Raw genomic sequence first — 5,478 nt, forward strand, 5'->3', positions numbered from 1 at the left:
CAAACACACTTACTGGAAGAAAGATAGCCTCTTTAACAAATGGTGCTGGAAAAATTGGCTCTCTACATGCTGAAAACTCAAACTTGACCCAGGTCTATCACCATGCACTAAACTAAAGTCAAAATGGATTAAAGATCTAAACATTAAAACAGAAACACTAGGTGGGGTGTGCGGACACTCCTGGCTGAGCACCCGACTGCCCCGGCTGCAGCGGCCGCTGTGAGGCGGACCGCAAGGCGCAGTGAGGGACCGCAGCTGCGATGCCGCTGGAACTGGAGCTGTGCCCGGGGCGCTGGGTGGGCGGACAGCACCCATGCTTCATCATCGCCGAAATCGGTCAGAACCACCAGGGTGACCTGGAGGTGGCCAAACGCTTGATCCGCACTGCCAAGGAGTGTGGAGCCAATTGTGCCAAGTTCCAGAAGAGTGAGCTAGAATTCAAGTTTAATCGCAGAGCCTTGGAGAGGCCGTACACCTCGAAGCATTCCTGGGGGAAGACGTATGGGGAACATAAGCGGCACTTGGAGTTCAGCCATGAGCAGTACAGAGAGCTGCAGCAGTATGCCCAGGAGGTTGGCATCTTCTTCACTGCTTCGGGCATGGAGGAGATGGCGGTTGAGTTTCTGCATGAACTGAATGTTCCCTTTTTCAAAGTTGGATCTGGAGACACTAACAATTTCCCTTATCTGGAAAAGACAGGCAAAAAAGTCGTCCAATGGTGATCTCCAGCGGGATGCAGTCGATGGCTACCATGAAGCAAGTCTACCAGATCGTGAAGCCCCTGAACCCCAACTTCTGCTTCCTGCAGTGCACCAGCGCATACCCCCTCCAGGCTGAGGATGTCAACCTGCGAGTCATCTCGGAATACCGAAGCTCTTTCCTGACATTCCCATAGGGTACTCGGGGCACGAAACAGGCATAGCGATATCTGTGACTGTGGTGGCTTTGGGGGCCAAGGTGTTGGAACGTCACATAACTTTGGACAAGACCTGGAAGGGCAGTGATCACTCGGCCTCCCTGGAGCCTGGAGAACTGGCTGAGCTGGTGCGGTCTGTGCAGCTTGTAGAGAGGGCACTGGGCTCTCCCACCAATCAGATGCTGCCCTGTGAGATGGCGTGCAACGAGAAGCTGGGCAAGTCCGTGGTGGCCAAGGTGAGAATTCCAGAAGGCACCGTGCTAACACTGGACATGCTCACTGTGAAGGTCAGTGAACCTAAAGGCTGTCCTCCTGAAGACATCTTTAATCTCATGGGCAAGAAGATCCTGGTCACTGTTGAAGAAGATGACACCATCATAGAAGAATCTGTAGAAAATCATGGCAAAAAAATCAAGTCTTAAAATAAAGTGTCATTCTGTCCATCTCAAAAAATAAATAAATAAATAAATAAATAAATAAAACAGAAACACTAAATCTTCTGGAAGAGAAAGTAGGAAGATCTTTAGAAGACATAGGGGTAGGCAAAGAGTTCATGAACAGAAACCAAATTGCATGGGAAACACTTGAAAGAATTAACAACTGGGACCAGCTCTTATTGAGAAGTTTTTTCTCGTCAAAAGAAATTATCAACAAAGTGAAAAGACAGCCCACAAACTTTGAAAAAATCTTAACCAATAAGCACTCAGACAAAGGTCTGCTCTCTAGAATTTATAGAGAACTAAAGAACATTAAGGCCCCTAAATTTAAAGACCCAATCCAGAAATGGGCATCTGAGATGAACACACACTTCTCAGAGAACGAAATTAAAGAAGCGAATAAATATATGAAAAAATGTTCCACATCACTAGCCATCCATGAAATGCAAATTAAAACAACACTGAGATATCATCTCACCCCAGAAAGATTGGCTATCATAAAGAAATCAACCAACAACAAATGTTGGAGAGGCTGTGGGGAAAGGGGAACCCTTCTCCACTGTTGGTGGGAGTGTAGACTGGTGCAACCGTTATGGAAATCAGTGTGGAGACTCCTTAGAAAACTAGGACTGGAAAATCCCATTCAAGCCTGCTGTCCCCCTACTGGGAATTTTTCTGGAGGAACTGAAAGCATCATATCATAGTGATATACGTGTGCCTATGTTTATAGCAGCACAATTTGTGATAGCCAGGTCCTGGAAACAACCAAAATGCCCGTCACATGTGGAATGGTTGAAAAAGATGTGGTACTTTTATATAATGGAGTACTACTCAGCTACAAAGAATGATAAACTTGAAGCCTTCATATTTAAGTGGATGCCCCTTGAAGATATACTTATTAGTGAAATAAACCAGACCCACATCTGTAAATATCGTATTGTCTCCCTAATATAAGGACTTACAATTCCGTATATGGTTAGGTTTCTAAATTTCTTTGTAAAAATATGTAAATGCTTATTTCTACCTTTATATAATTATTTTTCCTTCATATTCTTTAAGGACTTAAAGTTCAATATATCAATATCTGATAGAAAATACCTGTTCCAGGATATTCCAAAATGTTTGATATTTTGACAGATAGAGTAAACCAAACTGCATATATTGCAGGTTAATAATTACCTTCTCTTCTGGAGATTTAACAACATAAGTTAGCAGATCAAAATTGAAGAAAAGGAAGGACTGCATGGTTAGCCAACATTTTGGGCCTAGCCTTTCAAGGTCAGTGAAGACTCGGGACATAGGAGAACCTGTGCTGTAACAACATGTAACTCAGCTGTGCTCCAAATTTTCTGATCAAGGAGATTATGGAGCCACAGAGGAATGTGTTTGATGATCTGAAGTAAGCCTGGGGAGAGTCACATGGAGAGAAAAAACATTTTCTCAAGCTTTCACAGAGAGCAAATTGGTCAAGCAATGACCGTGACTCATCCTCATGTCAGACACTGACAAAAGAATGTACAAAAGGCGGTACAGGGCTACAGGATAAATCCTGAGAGTACTTGGCTGACCTTATCAGATACAAAAGTTACATTTCTTGGTATGTAGGTCTTGCTATATCTTGGTCTTAACCATCCAGCAAAACAGTATAAAAATGAGGTATATAAAGTAAATCCATATTAATACGATGAGCTGTAAAAGGCTCAAGTCAATAACTTCTGAGGATAACCCACTAATATTATAGACTGCTAAACAGTGTTAGATTGTTTAGTTGAACTAAAACACGTATAGTATTTAGATGCCAATAGATTATTCACCTCTGACAGGACAAAATAAATAAATTAATTAATTAATTAATTAAAAAAATAAAAGGATACAAAGGAAAGATCATTTTGTATTTATATATACAAAATAGTTAGGATAAATTTACAGCTACTTTCACTTAATTCAATGAGAAGAAAGAGGTGTACTAACAGTGTTTGGACAGGATATCCTGTCTGCTTTTTGTACTATGGATAACCACTAAGAAGATAACAATGTACAGTGTATTGACTATCAAAACTGTCCTATTAATCAGCTGTGATACTGTCTTATTCATATTTATTTCTCAATAAAAATATATATGTATATAAAAAATTATTCTCCCCTTCCCCACTCCATAGCATCTACCCTAAAATTCTTGTCTTTCAACCAGGCATCTGAGCTGTAGCTCTTCTCCCCATATTTAAATACACAAGGGTAATTTTAAACACTAGTCTACAATCATCTAAAAACTAATTATCATTTATTTACTTGTTTTTTGTTTTGTTTTGTTTTTTCCAAAACCAGGGATTGAACTCAGGCCCTTGTGCTTGCCAGGGAAGTGCTTATTCAACTGAACCATCTCCCTGGCCCCAATATCTTGTTTTCAAGATTCTGGAGAAGGTGAAATTTTACTGTATGTCAAAAGTTAGTCATCCATAATGACAGGTATTCTGTTGTCTAGTTCAAGACGGCCTTTTCAACCCACCGGACCCAGAAGGCAGCTGGGGGCTGTGTGGCCCCGGAGCAACAGCGCTTTCTCCAAAGGGGCTGCGCTCTGGCTCTCGGCAAGCAGGCCAAGTGGCCTTGCCAGGAGAAGAGCAATTTGGAAAGGAACTCATCTCATTTATTGTAAAGCAGTAAATGCAATTACATGATTTGCAATTAAAATGAGGTTTTCGGTCTTTAAATTTGAATTGCTGAATCCCTTAACATACTGCCTTATAGGCTTTGTAGCTCCTGTGATTGGGTCTCCCCTTGCTGAGATGGCAGGGACCAAGCAATAAGGCTTCCCGGTCCGCCACAGCTGTCTTGGTGGCACGTCACCCATTGTGCCAGCTCCTGCCTTTGGACTCAAACTGGGCACAAAGCTCTTACATTTTAATTGCATTTTTAAGATTGAATTGAACCCTCTGCCTGAACACTGAAGGACACGAACACAGAGCTATGAACCATTCTTCATCTTCTAGGGCCTATGTTGAATTTTGAATGATCTTTCTAAAATACTAAGCTTCCAGCTTTCTAGTCAATCACAGGAATTTGAAATAAAATAGAAGACACAATTAGGTCACGGAAAGCAGAAGTGCCAGTCAGCAGCCTTTGATGGCCTCACCTGAGTCTCTCCCTTCCCCTGAAGCAGTTTTCATTAATCAGCGCTTATCTGCTAGGAAGATAAGGGAAACTCTTGCTGAGAGATACTGATCCAAGATTATTCTCAGTAAATGTCACCAAGGTAAACAGAAGCCTGTTTCTGAAGCTCCCGTTATCAGCTCAGGCACACTCTCCTCCTGAGGCCCGAGCAACCCCGAACGAGCCCAGTGGTCCACCGGCAGTAGTCAGAGCAGAGGCAGATGCCTTGTGCTGAAGAAAGTGCTCACACCGCTCATTCCTGCTTTTATTCATTCCTGCATTCATTCATTCATTCATTCATTCATATTTTCATTCATATTTTCGTTCATTCATATTTTCATTCATTCCTGCATTCCTACATTTGCTTACTCTGTTGTGTCTTGTCTTCGTGAGTGGAAGAAAGAGGTCTATGGAAGTGCCCACTGCCCATGGCAGAAGAGCAGATGCCCGCTGCGCATGCCCCATGTCTGTGTACGCAGCCCTGATGCTCGGCACAGACGTCAGGTCCAGAGAGCCACTCACTGGGGGGCACAGGTGCAGCCCCTCGGGGCTAGCTGCCTCTTCATCCAGGGCAGTATTCTCCCAGGATAGCTCTGTTTCTTACTTTTTACTTTCTTTGCAGAAGTTTTTTTTTTGGGTTTGTTTTTGTTTTTTTTTGTGTGTGTGTGTGTGTGTGTGTGTGTTTTTACTTTCTACTCTTCAAGGCAGGTAGCATCCCATATTCTCCATGGGAGTTTTATTAAAGTGGATGAACAAAAAGAAAGCCTTCCGTCCCCTGCTAGGCACCGCAGCGCTTCCCACTGGGAAGGAGTCAGGTCACCCACAGTTTTGTTTCCCCTTGGTGTTCACTATAAAGTCTAGCCCAGAGTATTCAAAACATAAAGATTAAATTGGTAGAGTCCCAGCCCAGGCGCAGCGTGGGCCGGACCCTCTCCCAGCCCCTCGGGCCGCCCCCCACCACTCCGCAGTGCCTCCCCC

General features: G+C 43.2%; 1 pseudogene; it reads left to right on the plus strand.

Annotated features, from left to right (window-relative positions):
- Nucleotides 1-260: 260 nt before the first annotated feature.
- On the plus strand, nt 261-1,361 carry LOC101571583 (annotated as a pseudogene).
- Nucleotides 1,362-5,478: the final 4,117 nt, after the last annotated feature.

Source organism: Octodon degus, unplaced genomic scaffold (genome assembly GCF_000260255.1).
Source record: "Octodon degus isolate 3935 unplaced genomic scaffold, OctDeg1.0 scaffold00248, whole genome shotgun sequence".
Classification (NCBI taxonomy): Eukaryota; Metazoa; Chordata; class Mammalia; order Rodentia; family Octodontidae; genus Octodon; species Octodon degus.